Source organism: Balearica regulorum, chromosome 2 (genome assembly GCF_011004875.1).
Source record: "Balearica regulorum gibbericeps isolate bBalReg1 chromosome 2, bBalReg1.pri, whole genome shotgun sequence".
In the NCBI taxonomy this organism is placed as follows: Eukaryota; Metazoa; Chordata; class Aves; order Gruiformes; family Gruidae; genus Balearica; species Balearica regulorum.
Window position 1 is genome coordinate 90,551,896 of NC_046185.1, and position 19,089 is coordinate 90,570,984.

A 19,089-nucleotide genomic window follows, 5' to 3' on the forward strand; every position below is an offset into this window, starting at 1 on the left:
TTTCTTGTCATTTAGTATTTAGATTAAAACACCTAAAGCTTTATTTCAGGCTAGACTTGGAGGGGAGGAGGCTGTACAATACGTATGTGTGCAGAGGGGCTGCACGAGTCCCACGGCCAAAGCCGAGATTTCAGTTCCTTCTGCCTTAGGATTAGTCATAACCTCGCGAGTGGGGAGCCCTCTGGGAACAGGGGGCCGGAGCAAAGGCAGGCACCTGGAAAATCCTCCTCCGCTGCTTCCCATTCACATATAAACCGCCACATGTGATCACCCCCACATAGTGTCATCTCCATTAATAATTCACCGAAATTCTTGACTCATCAAGTCCTGGAAGTTCCCGGGAAGTGTGGGAAAAGACAACTCGGGCATCTCTGGTGTCAAGAGAAGGACTTAAAATCGGCTCCGAGGATGAGAAGCCGCACAGCACAAACACAGTTCACAACAGAGGAGCACGCCTCTCCCTCCTCTTTATCCCCCCCCCCCCCCCCCCCCCCCCGATTTTATTCTGCTTTTACTATCACTACCAAACGATTAGGAAGAAGCTGGCTGCTCTCCACCTCAAGCACGGAGCGGCTCTCGGGGGGAAGGGGGGCTCCCTAGCACAGCCCTCCCCCTCTGCCCTCCCACCGCATTCACTTGCAAATCTCTGCCCGCCCGGCGGAGCCCTCTCCGCGCCCGCGCCCGCTCCGCGCCCGCTCCGCGCCTCCCCGTCCCCAGTGCGGCAGCTCCGCCGGCTCCGGCATCCGCAGCGCCGGCGGCAGGAGTGCGTGTGTGTGCGAGTGCGTGTGTGCGTGTGTGTGTGCGTGTGCGTGTGTGTGTGCGTGTGCGTGTGTGTGTGCGTGTGTGTGTGTGTGTGTGCGTGCTCGCGTGTGTCTGAGTGTGTGTGTGCGCCTGCCAGGGAGGCAAGCAGGGAGGGAGGAGTTTGGCTTTTTTTTTTTTCCCTTTCCCTCCCCCTCCTCTCTTTTTTTTTTTTTTTTTTTTTTTTTTTTTTTTTTTTTTATTAATCAGGAGCACTGAATGGAAACCAATCAGATAGAGAGCCCCCTCGGCTTGGGCTGCCTGCATGCTGGAGTTAAAAAGTGCTGCTGGCCGAGCGGGAGCCCCAGTGAGAGGCGGGCAGGCTGAGCGGCGGGGAGAAGGGGCAGGGGAGCCGCGCTGCCGCCGCGCCGCCGACCCGGGCGAGGCTCGGCCCCGTCGTCCCTGCTTGCCGGTAAGGAGATGCGGCTTGGCACTTCCTGAGGAGCAAGTTTCAACTGTCAGCAGGCAGCTGCCTTCTTCCCTTTTCTTTTTTTTCTTTTTTTTTCTTTTCTTTTTTTTCTTTTTGCTGTGCTTATGGGGAATGCTAATTAAGGGGGGGGGGGCTGGGCGGGGGGCGGGGGGGGGGGCAAGCACTTGTTTTGCAAAGTTGGCAGCTGTCTTACGGAGGGCTCTGCACCCCACCGCCGCGCCGGGGTGTCCCCCCCTCGGGGCTCCGCGGCGTGCCCGGCGGCTCAGGGGCGTGTGGGGACCACGTTTGCTGTCGGTTTAAGTCAGGCGAAGGGATGCGGCGTTTTCCTGGGAATTGTTATGGCCAGCGAGACGCTTCGGTCGAGGGGAGGTGGTGAGAGCGGGAGGAGGGTCGTGTGTGTTTGGAAGGGAATAATAATAATAATAACAACAACGACAAAAGGAGAAGCGTGATGAATAGCTAGAACGTAATAATAATCATTAAAAAAAAATAAATCGGTCTCGGTTTCTTGACACTGCCTAGTTGCTGTGAAATGGATACAGGGCAAAACCTTTCGGATCGTGAGCAAAATCCGAGGCAAAGTGCAGAGCTGAATGTAGAGCACAGCTGAAGTGAGGCGCTCCCCCAGTGAAAAGAAGGGGGCAGAGGGGGCAGATCTGGGGACGTTACAGGAATTGACAAATGTGGAATCTTTTTTATTTGATAAAAGAACAGGTTGGGGAGTGATGGAGGTGGTGGAAGAAAGGGGGTAGGCGTACAGGCATTTTACAGGAGAGAAGTTGGATAATTGCAGAAAGAAAGCGCTGAATTTGGTTATGTTGTAAATGTTTCTAAGGAGCTGGTAACATACTTTGTATGTCAGATAGATTGAACTATTTATATATTCACATGTATATAGCACTTACATGCACACAGAGGGAAATCGATACACAGTATGCGTACTATATATGCGTATTCTTATGGAAAAGGTTGAGTCAAGAGATAAGCAATAGCAGTAGAGGTCAGTGGCTGTGGAAAGAAGTCTTGTCACTGCTGCAATAAAATCCATATTTTATGGAGAGTTAAATGCAGTACTTTGTAAGTGCAAGTGGATGGTCACCTAAGTAACTCCTGATGACATTCAAGGATCAAGAAGTTTAATGACTGAAATTACTCCCAGCATGATGGCACAGCTGCTACTTTTATACAAATCGAGAAGATGGGGCACCTTTTTCCTTGTACTTGTGTACGATGTGGGATTTTAAAGTTCTGGTAGCACCGCATGGGAGATTCTGTAGCAAAAATTACTTAGAGTGTAACGTCAGTCCTTTCTCCAAATTTACTGTTCTTCTAGCACAGCTGGAATAGAGAGAGTACAGTTGTTCCTGTCTATTCAGAAACCTGTGAGGACGGTACATACATCCTACATGTGTACTTCATGAGCTATGGGCATGAACATATGTGCAAGGAGAACACTACAATCAAGAGCAAGGTTATTTCCATTCCCTTTTGTCATAGGACCATATGTAATAGCATCCGGGAAATAACATAATTCCAAGGGACTAAAATTGCTTGAATGCGCAGACCTCTTTGGTTTTAATCAAAATAGATGTAACTCTCCCAGTCAAGATAAAGGCTTATCTCATGTATTTGCTGGGTTGAAATCTCTATTATGCAGTCAGTTCTGTGCAAAAGTGCTTGCATATTACTTAAAGCATTCCATAAAATTGATTAACATCTGTTCCTGAGCAATATAATGCTATGGGTAATGGTGCATCCCTGTTCATTTCTTTTTTCTAATTCCTGTTTAAAGGCAGTAAGTTTGTGTGTCACAGGAGAGTCGGGTAGGGCTTGGAGGCTTGTGATCAAGATCAAGTAGATTCCTTTATCATGGATATATACAGTTTTAAAGGCCTGGCAGCAATGACACAATTGGATAGCTCCTTTAAACAGCCCAAACATGCTAATAAAGACTGCAGGGCTGAATCCCTTTTTCCTCTCCTCTCAGATGTTATCTGACACAGCACCGGTAAATATATAATCTCATATGCTTCTGGCTTTCAGCTGCACCATAATCTTTCTGGACATATTTCTAGTGGTTTGCAGTTGACTTTTGAGCTGAGGGAGGGAGGGGGAAAGCAGCCAGTCTTTTCAGAATAACGTAATCAGAGGCAGCAATACTTTTTTTTTTTTTTTTTCTTCCCAGGGAAAATGGCATTGATTCAGTCCTGTTCTCTGCAATTATCCTTTGCAGCCATTTAAGAAACTGGGGTCCCCGTAGGGACTTATTAGTCCCTCTAGGTATTTTAGTTTTCACACCAGTTCACAGCTCTTGCATATCTCCATGCCAGCACTCCAAAGATTACATTTATAGACATGGTCATCATTTTCTAACCAAGCTGATCAGCTAGAAATATGCATCTTAACTTCTGACTCTTCCCTCCCTCCCTCCCTTCCTTGCACAGCTCTCCCATGCAAACAGTAACCTGCTGCTCAAGGCAGCCTTTCCTTTCATAAAGTTTGCATTTTGCCATCTGCTGTTTCAATAATATTTAGTTGAGAGACTTCCTTGAAAGCAAAACACACACGTTAAAAAAAATGTTGTGGGTTTTCCCCCCCCCCCCCCCTCCTTTCTGCTGAAGATCTCAAAACTAATGCAAACTTCATGGAAGTTATGAATGCGCTTGTGCTCTCCCCAGCTGAGATCCTGCCGGAGCACCTTCTCTCTGCGAGCAACCCTCTGCTCAAGGGCACACTGGGTTCCTCGGGGCAGGATCCTCCCTCCAGTCCGCTCTCCCCTCAGGTCTGCCACATCATTTTTTGCTTTGACTGAAGATTTCAGCACACCGATCTGCTGCTTTTCAATAGACTCCTGCAGTATTTTGGGGTGTGGAAGGAATCGCTGTTGGGTTTTCCAGTGGATGCCTGTGCACTGTGTAGTGCAGGTCAGGCAGATCTAGAGGGCGTTGTTAGGCAAAATGGTGGTCTCCATCTCTTGCTTAACTGAACTTTGAAGTGTGCTGCCTGCCCTTTGTTGACTACTTTTAAACTATGTTCCCTTTCTAGTGCAATCTTGTAGCATTATGGCTCAAGATTGGCAGGAAATTGCTTATGGATCTCCTTGGAAATGGTGGCTAATTACTAAAATGAAAGGTAGCTGAAATCTATAAAAACGAGGGGTAGAATTCGTTGGAAACAGCAGGCCCCACTGTGATGGTGCCTCATCTTGCATAATGGTTGCAATTCCTCTAGTGGCTCTGCTGCAATTATACCAGAATATAGTAGAATTGGTTTTCAGTATCTTTTGATTATCGTAAGCGTGCGGGAAATACCATGGAGGGGCTGTGCCTTGGATGCTGGGTGTTAGGGAGACTTCTTCATTAACCCCTGAAAGACCTAGTTAGCTGCAGTAACCGTTCCGATTTCTTCAAAGGCTTTCTGTCATTTGGGATTTGCTTCTTTATCCTTTTCTTTTTTTCTGAATAATTGCTTGGGTTCACAACTCTCAGAAACAGGGCTGACAAACTTAGTTGTGATTATCCTGACTGCCATGTGGGGCCAAATTCAGGACCTTTTCAACATAAACCTTTAAAGTGAGTCCCCCGTTCTGTGCAGGAAGTGAAGAGCTCTGTGTGCCACCAAACCTGATCTCTTCTGACTCTATGCAGGATTCAACTTGCAGTATAAACTCAGTTCTCAAGTTTAAATGTGCGCTGGCTGAGATGAAAATCCAGTAGCAGCTGGTTTGCTCATGCTGCTTGTTTACTCATGGAAGTCCTTTCTGAGGGGTCTGGAGAAACTGGGCTCTGTGAGGAGAGAAGTGTTAAGACATCTTGCCGTTCTTCGTTTGGGATGGGGAGAGATGAGATATAGAGGGAATGTTTAGTGCAATTAAACTGGGCTGTTATCTGTCTTTATTGCTTAACAAAAGGTTCGGGGCAGATTATTAGTCCCTGTCTGAGTTTTAGAAATACCCTTGAAGAATGCATAAATAATGCAAAACATCAACAGAAAAAGTCATCCTCTCCGGGTTGTGTTGTGAGTGACACTGCAGTGGAACTAGGTGGAGAAAGTGCTGGATAAAAGCATTTTTAAAGTTTGAGTTTGAGAACTTCACATCCATTTGTTTTTTTTCTCGCTGTAAATCTCAGCCTAAGAGCTTCGCTCTCATTCTTCCCCAATGACTGGCCGATATCTGTTGGGAGTCCATCCAGCCTCAGGTTCCTAAGCTTCTCCAGGGCACTGCTGCGTGTCCTAATCCTGAGCACCCGTCAGCGGCTTCCCCTCCCTATTTCAGGCAGTGTTATCCCTTCTTGCGCCTGTGACCATCTCCTGTACTTACTCCAGGTGTGGCTGGTTGCCAACATGGTCTTCCACTTTGTTTTCCCGGTTGTGCACTTGGCACTGAAAGGCCCAAACAAATACTGTGAATATTTGTATTTATGCTTTTGTCTGTTTGTTAACAGGAGCATTCCCAGAAGAAATTAGGATAACTGTAGTTCAGGACTGTTTAGAGTGGTGTGAATTAATGTTACTGGTTGGTACGTCCAGTCTCGTGGAGCTACCCACTCCTCGAGTATTTTCCTCTTTCAAAACAAGCCAGAAAAGACATTTTTTCCTGCAGCTACAACCCCCTTAGCAGCAGCAAGGAGCAATGCTGATGGCGAAGGCAAACTGCATCTTTCTGGTGAGGGGAAACTGCGAGCCCTGCCAGGATGGAAAAAGCACGTCTGGCATGGTGTCCTTCGTGAGTTATGGTGTTGGACCTCCAAAAAGAAGCTTTAAGCGAGGAAATGATTGCTTAACTGTGACGGTGCCAAAGCACTTGATAGCACTGTGCTGAAACATCCAAGATTACACTGATACTGCATTATCTTTCTTCACACCCAGCCACAAGACACCCTCTCCATACTCTCCTCTTCGCCAAGCGCACAGACAAAAGAGCATATACATTTCCATCTGGTCGCACTCAGGAACAGTGCCAACCTTGCTATGTTTTAAGTAACCTGTTCAATAATGGCTTTATTCTGGCATTGTGGGCAAATATTTTATGGATTAAATAGCTTGTCTGGTCAGGATATACATAAGTATTTATATATAGTCAGAAAGTGCTTCGTTCTAGCCAGAGTGTGACTATTAGATTTGATTTGTAACATAAATACCCATCGTAACCCCTCAGCTCTTCCCTAGCGACACACCGCAATGCACAGAAGAGAGCACTTTATGAATGAGATCAGTCCGGTACTATCTGGGTACCTTAATTCCTCTCAGCTAAACTAATTCCATTATCTTGCCGTAATGTTTACAGCTGCCTGCGAGATAATAGGTAGTGTATCTTTCCAGCATTCCCACTTCTGCATCTAATCGCAGTGCCAGAGCAGGAGAACCTAGGAGAAGGGTCAGCAGGAATTGAAAATTAGCAAAGAAATTAAACGCTAGTCGAGTTTCCCCAGGTACTGCAGGTGCGTGCTCGTCTGGGTGTAAGGCAGAGCCACCTACTCCCTAACTGCTGCATTTCAATTGTCAGTTAATAGCTTCTATAAGCACAAAGGCTGCTTAATCAACACGATCATTAGCATGTAGCTCTGCTTTGGTGTGAAGGGTAAGACCAAATTCAAAGAAAATACTTGCCTCTGACGGTAACTCTGCTTTGCGTTCTCGAAGATCACGGGGATCCAGACCTGTCCTGCGTGCGGGGTGGTGGGACAACCACGTGTGCCTGTGGGTCCCAACCTGGGTGCTGACGCCAAGCAGTGTGGGGGCCAACCTCCGTACTGACACTCTCACCTGAGGGAAAGCCCTCTTGTGCAGAAAGATATCCATGTGTCCTCCTCTCTCGTCCCCCTCAGTTCCAATAGATTAACAAAAATAATTAAAAGCACGGTTACTCTTAGTTTTGCCCTAAGCATTCAGGTGAAATCTGTTTCATCGCTGAATTGATTCTCTTTGAGTGCCTGGTGGTTTGTAACTTTAGGGTGTCATTAGTCTGGCAATCATTATGTGACAAAAGCATCTTCATGGACAAAAAGAAAACAAAATAGCTTGTAGTATCCTGCCAAAAAAACCCCCTCAACCCACAAACCACTATCATTGTGAGATGCTCTGTGGACCTCTGGGAGCCTTGCTTTAAGTAAGGGACAAGGCATAGTTGATCAACGTCAGACCTTCACTCAAAAGCTGTTCAAGTATTCCACAATGTCTACAAAATGTGTCTTCACCACACCCCCCCCCCCCCCCTTGAGACTGGCCTGTATAACTGGCCTTATTTTACAGCAGGGAGAAGCGAATCACAACGGAGGCGAGTGACTTGCCCAAGGTCGCACGAGGAGACCGTAGCACAGCAGGGATGCTGAACCAGGATCTTAGAGCAAGTACAGCTTGCAGTCAGCCCTCCTGCCTCTCTGCTGCTCGCTTGAGTTGTTGGAGCTGATCAAAGAATGAATGGGGGGGAAGTATCAGATTTGGGTCTCTTTTTTTCATCCAAAAGAAAGCCAATTATTTTTCTCAAGGACTCCTTGCAGCCACTTTGACACTTTCTCCCCAAAGGATTTTCTGGATGTTTTTTGCTTGTTTGTTCAGCCGTGTTCTGCGTGGAGGGGAAGGGGGAGGCTGGGTAGCTCCAGAGCCGTCTGGGACAAGACTGAATATCTTATTCCCAGGAGAAAGTAGTCTGAGCTGTCCCCAAGCAAGGTGGCGATGACCTTCCTCTCTGCATTGGCCCAGTTGGACTGGCCGCAGAGTTTCTTTACCATTCTCTGCCTCGTCCATTCCCACCTACTTATGCCTGTGGGAGAGAAGGGGATAAAAAAGTCTCATAAAAGGCTGCCTTTTCTGCACGCTGCTGCCTGTGGTTTGGGGCAGCCAGAGGTCGCACCACGCTCTCTCTTGTTCACGTCCACGCCTGTATGAATTCATTTCAAAGCACCCTTGCTTTGTAAACACCTCAGGAGTAGTATTCCTAGTGCATAGACACAAAGGTGGGTCAAAGGGAAGTTAGTTGAATAAGGACATGGCGTATACCAATACTCGTGGCATGGGTATTGATCCTAGTATAAATAAGTAGAGGGAGAGTAGAAAAAGACACATAGAAAAGACACATTAAATTTACAAGTTAATTGGCAGGGTTAGGTGCAAATAATACCAGGTTCCAAGCTGCATACCACCTACTATGCCCTAATGCTTTTGGAGCTGGCCTCGCAAACTGATCAACCACTACAAGAATTCAAGAGAGCCTATTTCCTCGTTTTCACAGTGCGAAGAGCGCTCTGGCAGATCACAGAGCAGCAATATATAGAGTTAGAATCCCTTTCAGGGAGCAAATTCCTTTTGTGAAATTGGTGCTCAATTTAGCTGTCACTACTGAAAGGGAAAAAGATGCCGAAGCAACTTTTAAGTCCACCAGTCACATCCCTTTAAGCAATTCATGCTGTGCCAACCACTTTTATAAAACTCTGTATTTCATCTAAACTCCATTTAAGTCTAAATAATATGAATGCCCTGCTATGGTATTTCCTTTCTCACTGCTGATAATTACCAAGTTATTTCTGCTATAAACAAAGCAGTGTTCTCTCTCTGCCTTATCATACCTGGTCCCGGAGCAGTTTACTTTTAAACATACCAATAAACTGCACTGAAGTCCACAAGACTGTTTGAATACTTAAGTGCCTTCCTGGATCAAGATGTCAGGGTCTTGTAATGTAGTGTTTACAACTTTGCAATTATTTCCATGGTGACCAAACTGTGACCTCCAAAAATCTGTATACTTGGTCTCCCTAGTAGACTAGGAAAAGTGGGGATGGAAAAAAAACCAAAACCCTGTGTAAGGAATGATCATCATTTCCCATTGAAGCCCCTTCAGCAATATAGCCCTGGCTCATTTGTACAGCATGGCGATGGATTCGCTGCTGTCCTTCTGCTTGCATCAGCAGCTGGGGGCAGTTGCAGCGGGGATGCAGAAGACTGGACTGAGATTGTCACTTGCTGGCTGGGCCTGCTGGAACATAGCAGGAGCATCTTTCCTTTGTGCAAGTGTCTCTGTGCATTACATCACTAAAGCCGATTCTTAGCTCAGATTCTTCCTTCTGGTGCCTGTGTCTTCAGGTCATCTGCACTTAAGAGGAAGGAGTGCATAAGCATCTGAGGAAAAAAGCTGGCCTAGTGTATCTTATTTATTAATATTTACAGCCATCAGCACAATTCTGCAGACAATCTAATCTCAAGCAGCTTTGAAATTCAGTGCTTTTCAGAGCAGCGTTTCCCATCAGAAACAGAAATGTGCATTCCGATTTGTAGAAAGGATTTCTCTTCCTCTTGGAAAAAACCCCCACAAAGCAACACAAAAACAGGCTCCCACTTTTCTCAGCATGGAATTTATATTGTTACTAAATGAAATGTATTATCATATTGTAACATGTTAGGGTGTCTTTTGCAGGATTTCTGAAGCGGCTCCTCATTAATCTATGGTAATTCATTTGTCAGATATCTCAAAGCTACTTGATATCACAGTTACTTTAAGGTATGACAGAGTTTTCCTTAGCAACAGGTTGTAATTTCAACCAGGCTGGTAAATGTGAGGTCAGAAGCTGGCTGCCGCAAATCTAGGAGGTTAAAATTCGCTGCACATCCTTGTTTCCTGTTGCAATACCATCCTGAATCTTGGATGAGTGAAATTAAATACTGGGGTTACTCAGGAACAAAGAGGTTTTGCCCTTTTGGAATGGCTCATTTAATATTAAGTGAATTTTGTGTTTATAACAGAGGTATTTATGTTTGGTCAAACTGGCATTAAAACCAGCCTTCATGTGATGCAGGCACCTCAGGTGCAGATTTAGTTTCGAGCCTTGACCCGAGCAAGTATCTGTTACATCTCAGAGGCTGTGGGTCCCCGCCGGACGGAGCTGCTGGAGCAGCGGTGCCGCCGGGGGGGGGGGGGGGTGTTGGGTGTGGGGGGATTAGCAACAGGCATCCTGACATGGGCAGGCACCCCAGTCCCCGGAGGCAGCTGAAAAACTTCCTTCTGGAGGCTGAACCTAGCAACGGTGAGCACATAGAATAGATGGGTACCAGCAACCACAGCTTCAGTAAGTGTTTGACAGGGGCCAGGTTGGTGCAATCCAAAATTCCAGACGTCTTTTGTCAAGTCCCAAATTTAGTGTGTTTGGCTACCGCAGTGATAGAAAGTACCAGATTATGGCAGTGACAGCAGTTTCCTGCTCTGGGAACGGTGGAGCACAAGGAGGAGATACTCGGTCAGCCGGTGCTTCAAGTCCCATTCCTCACTCCCTTCAAAGGTGACGTGGTGAAAGGCTTGATGTTTTTTATATACACTACTGATGGTAGTGCAGGATTCATGGTTATCCCAGCTTTGTTTACGGCATGTGCTATATAAAGGGTAATGAGGACAGGTTTTCAGGCACCACCCAACTGTCTGTGTTCTCCTTTCCTTACATATTTCTCTTCTTCCATTGGACTGTTTCATGCTCATTTGTTGTTTTTTTAAGATAAGAATCCTTTGCCCAGCTCTGTGCATGTTAGAATCATAGAATTGTTTAGGTTGGAGAAGACCTTTAAGATCATCGAGTCCAACTGTTACCCTAACACTGCCAAGTCCGCCACTAAACCATGTCCCTAAACGCCTCTGGGAAGACAAGACACACCAGGAAGCCAAAAGTTCAGTAGACATCAATGTGTTCGAAGTAGGTCTATGACCTCACGGTGTGTCACGGGGCTGGATGAGCTCGCTCTGCACTTGCTGTTTTACCATTGACTCCGAGCGTCCCAACAGAGCAAAGAGACCAAGCAGGATTCAGCTGCTAGCTGGGATATTATTGTAAATAACTGAGCTGAGCCATTAGAAATAAGTTGCTAATGTAAGCAAGATTAACTTGATGTGCTGCCTGAAATGAGATATTAGAGATGATAGGGAAGAGAGAGAAAACTTTTCATTTAGATGGAAACAGGACTGATTAATTAAGCAGTAACTAACAAGGAACCTTGCCTTGAATTGGTATGAGGCTTGCAGTGCTAATTTAACACAAAGTACAGCTCCCAATTTGTTATTAAATTAAAATGGCTTTTAAAATTATTTACTTTTTTTTTTTCTTATCTGTTTCTGTGTGGCAAAATGATTATTCTGGCTAGTTAGAGAAACCAATCAGAGCAACAGAAAGTGTAGGTTGAAGGGTGGAAAGATTGTCCTGTTGTGTAATTAAGAAATATACACTAATATCCATGACATCATGAATAAGGACTTCACAGTAGTAAGTGTGCTCTGTATTGCATATTAAACTAAACAGTTAGCATGCTAACAAGCTGGTCTGGACATACAGTGAAAAGACATTGCACTTAAGGAAATGACTCTTCTTATTTTTTTAGTCTAAAGATCTGCTCACCTGACTGACAAATATTATTAAGGCATAATAAGGAGGAAACATTTCTCCCTTTTCTTCCTTCCCCCTTTTCTTGCAACTTTCAAAGCAGTTTTGACTTTGTGGTTACCCTGTACAAGGGAACTTTTGCTGTGCCCGTCAAAGTATGTGATGTGTGTGATGATAGACAAATCCTATGAAACAACAGGGAAAACAACCTTGTAGCGACATTGCTTTTTTAGTCTCAAACGAGTTTTACTCTTGACAGGAATGATTCTATGTAATTTATTGTAGGATAGCTCAACAGTAGCAATTTGTCATGCATTGTGATGTAATTTGATGGGTTCATTTCTTAAATGAATTATGGATTATGGATTACCTCTGTATATCAACAACAGAGCTGTATCTTTTATGTAAATATTCCCTCAACTTTTCCTTCCTCTTCCAATCCATTTCCCGTCATACAGAGATGACTTTTCTTCCATCTAATCTTTCTACTAATAAGCTGTTTAATAATTTAGCAGCCTAAAAAATGAGCATATTTCAAAGGAGTTGGTATCAATGGTAGAGTAAGAGCCTCAGGCTACAAAAATGTGGATGAGGCTACCAAAGTTTTAGAGTCAGGATCCCAACTGTCTTTCTGCTTCAGGCAGCTATTTTATTAAAGTTGGTATTAAACAACACCGCCTAAGGTCTGATTAACAATTTATGATTTCCTAAGAAGGATTAGCAGAAGCCTATCATTTTTATATTTAAATCTTAATTTGCATTTAAGAGAAACCATACCCAGGTTTATATTTTTGTTATTTTTTATTATTACTATTTCTGCCTCCGAAACATTGCTTATGTGAACATTGCAGGCACCTGTTTGTTGTACTGATCTTTAAGTACCTCATCCCTTCACGCGTGTCAGAGGGAAAACTGTGTCAGAGGGAAAACTGGCCTCTTGCATCATGCGACGGGCTTGATCCTGCAAAATGACGGCATTTGTCCCTTGCTGAGCTCAGTTGCTTTTCACTGTCCCTGAAGTCCATTGGGATGGAGGGTGATGGGCCCATGGCAGAGTCAGGCCGAGTGAGATCTGCAAGCCCAGGAGCTGAACGTTGTCCAGCTAACGTTACTTTAGAGAATCCAAACCAGATGTACGTGACCCAGGCTTGCCTAACGTACCTTCCCAGAGAGGATTTTTCCTTTTTGACATGTACTTTGTGCGACTGGTCACATCTCTGTCTCAGTGATGTTTTTCTATAAGCCTCCCAGCCGTGCTTATTGAGGTACTGCTGGGCAGCCCCTGCTAGGAGAGGAGGCAGGGGGTGATCCTGCTGCTATGTTCTGGGAAGCAACGGAGCAGGAGCTGTTGCTTTTGCTATTAAAAATTATTATTGGCAGCCCAGGAAGGAGCATGCTACCAGGTGGGAAGGTGGTGGGGAGCAGATACCAGTAAATCTGCTAGCCAAACTTTGCTCACTCTCCTGAGTATAAAATCAGGCCAAAGACGTGCAGCTTAGTGGAACAGAGTGGAATTTATTCCACCTCTGGAAAACCTATTTTTGATTTATTAAAAACTTTTAATATTCAAATAGAAAATAATAACAGTGGTCTAGTCTGTTATCTATTTTCAGATTGACCTAATGCTTCCCTCTTGACTTTGTCTTCTCCAAGTTCAGCTGCTTCAGAAAATTATATGGGATATTTTCTTTTTTTTCCCCTGTGTATATCCATTTCTGATACTCTTCAGTGGATTTAACACTCATTTCACCGAGGGCTGGATGTGGTGGTCGTAGCCTGTAGAGCGAAGGGAAAAGATTTGTCAGCTAGGGGCTATGAACTCCACTGGCTCACAGCAAGGGAGACGTTATTTTTGTCTTCTTGAGCTTCTCTAGTCAGTACGACACTGAAAGACTCAAAAAAAATGCTGATATTTAAGCATCTTCATTGCTTTATTTGAACTCTCAGCATCTCCATGGCTTTTCTTTTAATCAATAGCTTAGTTTTTGTCTTGGACTCGAGGGCTTTAAGTTTTAAAATACTAGAGTCATAATCTGAAAACTGCTGGTTCTTCAAAGCAAAAACAAGCATTAACACATTCAGAGGAAGATTTCTCATTTTCCTGGCTTTTCAGGATGTGATAAACTGAATTTTAGTTTTAGGGCTGTGTTCACATTTAAAAGATTTGCTGTTAGAAGGACTCTGAGAACCGCAATCAGAATATTTTCTTGTGGTTCTTGTGTTCGGCACGTGCTTGTGGGCCATTACTGTCAGTGGGATTTAAGCAAACGCTCAAAAAGATTGTGCTGAATCAGGGACTGAGTAGTACCTGTGAGGAATAAGGCCCTTTTAGACTCAGGATTAGCAACACTCGAGGTTTCCTTCTTATTCTTCAGTTTTGACTGAAATTTTATCTAGTCACATTCTCAGTCAAAAGAGGACAAATGAATAGTATTCCATTGACTTCCAGGGAGCTGTAATGATAAACACGAGCTGAAAAACCGGACCAGGCAAGCATAAGAAAACGCATGAATAAATTATCAACAGTGGACATGCCCAGGAACTGAGAGCAGTCAGCTCCCCACCACTCTCTCCTCACTCTCCCGTTAAAAAATCCTCAGCTGGGTAGCCAGAGAGCAGGAGTGATGTCACGGGACTTCTGTGGCCAGTGACACAGCAAACAACAGCACGAGCAAATAGTTCATACTTAATCTGTGTGATGAATTATTTATCCAAACTATTCTACAGCAACATATTATTATTTATTTGTACGACATTAGTGCCCACAGGTCCTAATTGCGTGAAGCAGTGCTCTAACCTAATAGAGTCCCAGCTGGCAAATATGTTCAGAGAAATCAGTCTTGGCTGCAAGATTATTTGACCAAAATGTGGCTAACTTCACAGGAAATCATATTATAACAGAGTGGTTAAGTGAGTTCTACCCTGTAATGGATGTGTGACTTAAGCACGTCAGCTATGCTTTTGTCCAATTAAAGCACACATATTAAAAAAAAAAAAAATAACTGAATGCCTACTATATTATGATTCATTCTGTAACCACTGGAATGATTTTAAAGTCTTCTGTGTACAGAATCTTCAGGTAAGGTCAATGTGATTTTCACTCACAACAATGGCTTCTTCGTTCCCTTAAATGAATCAGAAAGAAAGGAAAAAAAGTAGGTCTGACGACAATGCACAAGAATATCTTATGTGGAGGAACAACATGGTATCAGGCCTAGCATAAGGATATCGCAATTCTTTGAAGAAAGTAAGAGAAAGAACTAGGAAATAAAAAGTGAGGTACAAAGAATTCACTGGGAGCTCCTGGAGGTCAGTGGAGTCCATAATATGTGCCTTCAGTATTCTTCAGGATAAATTCTGCCCTCAGTGTCACACATCTTTCCACTGTATCTGTGGGTAGGATTGTTGCCAGGAAAATGGCCTCTGCTTTTATTTTTTTTTTTGTTTGTTTGTTGTATTCCTATTCTGTGACTGCACAGTCTGAAGTAGGCACTTACTAGCACCTAGTTATACATAAGCGGATCAGCCTCGGTCGATAGGTATTTTCTGGTTATCCCAGGTTGATTTCTGCAGCAAGGATAACAGAGTTTTGTGGGAAACGTTGGCTTTGTTCCACACGAGTCTGCAACAGCACGCCACAGTTTGCAGAAACGGACGTGGTGTATGCGTCAAATGAACTGCTAGATGAAAAAAATCTGTCAACACCTGGTTTGTACACATCTCTCAATGTCTACTTTTGGATGCTTTTTACTAATTGAGTTCCACCACGCACCAATGCACTAAAATTTCCTCATGTGGACGTCATTTTCAGGAGAACATGTGGATATCAGCTTGCAGTGGTGTGTCAGCTGGCCTGAATCCAAACCATAAAGCCAAATACCCTCACATGATGAACGTGTTTGGAGACTGAACTCAGGTCCACGTTGTACAGGTGGCCTCATGTTGACATGACTGAATGAGGGAAATGCATGAAGTTGTGATCTCTTAACATCTGCTCCTGCCTTATTTTCTGAATCTCTTCAGAACGAGCAGACACCCAGCTCAGCATCCACACACCCCAGCTTTAAATGGGTTACTGGTACCCAGCTCTGCACTTTGCGGCTGAAGTCTTTCTGCTGCTTCAACCCAGCTCTGAAATGTGTCCCTCCAGGTTAGCTTGCATAAACATAAAGCCCCAAATTAGCATTGCAAGCAGCCATTGCCCTCAAAAACCAGTAGTTTGTCTGTGCTCAGTGCATATTTGCCATCTGCTAATGCACTGAAAAAAAGGAGAAAAAAAAAAAAAAAGAATCTGGGCCAAGTCCTTAATTGGAGTAAATCCATGTGTAACTCTAGTAACTTTAAAGAATTGCCTTTACCAGCTGATGAACGGGCCTCTGCGACTGCAAAGCAGAGGATGTTTCAGAGCATTTGGGCTATACATTGTTTCTGCCTGACTGAAAGGATGCCAAAGGGAGAGATAACGTTTTCATGGAGGCAGCCTTCTGGTTGTTGTCCGCTGCGCAGAATGGGGTGTACACCTACCCACAGCAAGCCTTCTGCACCTCTGGCTGCTTGGCTCTAGGCACAACTCGCATACCTTGTGATATGAATACTCAGCTTTGCTTTCTCAGCTCTTACCCTTCCCATGCAAAGTCAGAAGTGTGGACACTAGCTACTCCAGAAATGGTCTCTTTAAAAGCCATTAGCAAAGAGGGAAAAGGATTTGGGACCATCTCACACCAGAAAGGATATTTTGGTTGTCTGTGGGATTTTTCCTCTATTAGGAAGAAAAAAAAAAAACAACAAAACTTAACAGATTAAAACAACAGCCCCAGTTCTTTTGGACACAGGAGTGGGTATTTTAGCCTGAGTCCTGCTCAGGACAAGTAGCGTGTGAAAGCCTGGCTCGTGCTACACCATTACTATTCAGGCCACTGGCACTGGGAAAAAAATACAGGACTGTCAAGGAAAGAAAATAGAATGGTGAGAATTTATAAAGAATATGATTACATTTTATTCTAAAATTCTCTATTTTCAAAAAGAAAAAGAAAGACTCTTAGCATTTATCTTTTCCTCACAATATGCTGACTAGTAAATGCCTCTGGGGGAGTGATAGCTGGGAACAGAACGCTCTCCAAGAGCTCTTAACTAACGCTACTTGGACAAGGTAGTTCAGAAGAGTGTTTAAAAGGCCTCACAAGAGAAACTTTGCATCTTTGTTTCACGGCTCACCCTCACATGCCTGTCTCTTTCAATAAATTATTGCTCTGCCATTGAGAGCACCTGGCTTGCTGGCTGGTATCACACATCTCTCAGTATGTTCATACCAACATAGCTGGTATCCCTCAGGGGACTGGCAAGCAAAAAGCCCTCTACCTTCAAGGCCCCTACTCAAACCCCAGCTAGAACAGATGCCAGCCGTCGAAAGCACCATTAGTACCACCTAATGGCTCTTCAGAGGACTGTGTAAGCAAAACCAAGTATTTCCATTCCCTTTCATACAGAAGAAAAAAAAAAGAAAAAGAAAAAAAAGAAAAAGAAAAAAAAAGAAAAAAAGGGAAAAAAAAGGTAGGGGATTGTATTAATAGCATCATCTGTTGAGAACTTCAGTGGCACTGGCCCATGAACCAGTAGCAGAAGTGGCGTGGAGGACGGCACTGCAAAATGAGCTCTAGGCTCTTTGGCGAGGTGGGCTGAAGAAACTGTTTATCTGTTATCTGTTCTGTGGACAAATAAAAGCCTTCAGCCTCTGCAGCTGCCAGCGTCTACACTGCAGAAGCATTGCATCAGTAGAGACATTTAAAAGAAAAAAAATAAAACAAACAAAAAACCACCAAAACCCAAGCTCATTCCAAAGTAGCTGACTTGCCGCAGAGACAGGCACGGGAAGGATTCCTGAACTTTTGAGCCCCTGAGTTACTCGAAGAGCCTGTAGCCTGTGTTTTCTCCTATCTGCAGAGAACTACAGACAGGGAACTCTCTTATCTCAGGGTGGAATTCACTTTTCTCACACTCTAGTCATGCAGTGAAAGACCTGCAGTGAATATATCTAATGCATTTAGGCTACACTTTTAAATCTTCAAACTTTGACTTGTAATATCTCCTGCGATGGAGGAGGGAAAAAAGACACTAACAGTTTTGCAACCACCCATTAGACACCAGTTTTTAAAAAGGAATTCAATAACTCAAGGTTTAAGTGTTAGTGCCCTTCCTTTCATGAGTAATCCTTAGTCATGCTGAGTTCAAATTTTTTTATAAAGTGCGTTTTATCACTACCTTTTAAGGTCTTTATACCCTAGAGCAGATCATTTGCAAATTTACAATGGAAAAATTATTTCATGAAGCCAGTGGTGACTCACTTCAATAGGAGTTTGCAGACCCGGACACTGGGGTTTGAAGATCCTCTGAGTATTCATGATCTGTAGACATGCACCTTAACAGAAGCACAGGCATGCAAAAAGAGACCATATGGCATGCATTCGTAAATAGAATGGATTTTGCCCTCACACAAATAGATGTATATGCATCTAAAATGCATAAAGCTGTTCATCCCATGCAGACACCTTTTTCTTCCACTTAGATTTAAGTCAGACCTAAAGCTTAGCCTTAATTTCAGTTCATCAGACAGGCAAATCAGTATTCTCCCAAGAGAAAAGCAAAGCAAAACCAAATGAAATTTCTAACAGCTGAAGACGTGATCCTATTTTCTGTCATTTAGACTGTCTGGACCTACGTTCGCTCTCGTTTACATCGGATTGTTGGTCTTCCCTCTCCACTGGAAATTCTGACAGCATTTTCAAGGGACATCTATGAGTTTGGGAGGTTGAGATTTTACTCATAGATTTTAGTGAAATTATTCTCAGTTTATGTGACTAGTAGCAATGAATCAGGCCCTTAGATTTTTAGGTTTCTGGTGGTATCTATTTCATCTCAAAATCCATTGCATATGTCCTTCCTTGTTGTGCACTCTTATCATTCATTTTCCTTAAAGCTCTGACTTGTTAAGGTAAAGATGATGTTATACAGGGTTTCATTTATCACTAAAAAAGTAAAATTTCTAGCTCTTCCACATAAAGAAAGCCTTGAAAACATGAAGTCTACCAAGGGGAAAAAATATACAAGAACAATCTTAAGTTATTTTTAAGTCGGTCCAACTAACAGTTTATTTGGAGACTCGGGGTTGGCAATACAGTTAATTTAATTGCAATAATTTATTACTTCCTTACTAACTAGAGGCTTATTTACCAGCAAAGTTGTCTCTCAGCTTTCTGGAGCCAGGCAGATTTGAGGACTCCAGCTCTCTGTTCCTGCGGTCTCGCTGGCTCACCTGTGTACAGTCTGGCCAAAGACAGGCAGATGCCTTGGTCACAAGTGGCTAAACAGAATGGAAATGTATCAAGTAAAGGTGAATGATAATGACTGTAACACTTAACACTTACATGTTCCTCCGTGTCCAAGTGCTTTGCAAGCAGGAACTAATTATGATACGTTCAGTAATAATGGTACGTTCAGAGAGATGCTAAA

The 19,089-nt window shown here is 43.8% G+C and overlaps 1 protein-coding gene across 7 annotated transcripts in view; it reads left to right on the top strand.

Moving 5' to 3' along the window:
- Positions 1-612: 612 nt before the first annotated feature.
- LOC104641002 (cadherin-6) overlaps positions 613-19,089 on the top strand; it is a 111,593-nt gene continuing 93,116 nt past the window's right edge. For 5 of the 7 annotated variants that reach the window (XM_075744862.1, XM_075744865.1, XM_075744859.1 and 2 more), the window contains exon 1: positions 613-1,210. The gene's annotated coding sequence lies outside the window, so the exon portion shown is untranslated. The remainder of the gene's footprint in view (positions 1,211-19,089) is intronic. The other 2 variants (XM_075744867.1, XM_075744868.1) reach the window with 2 other exon arrangements.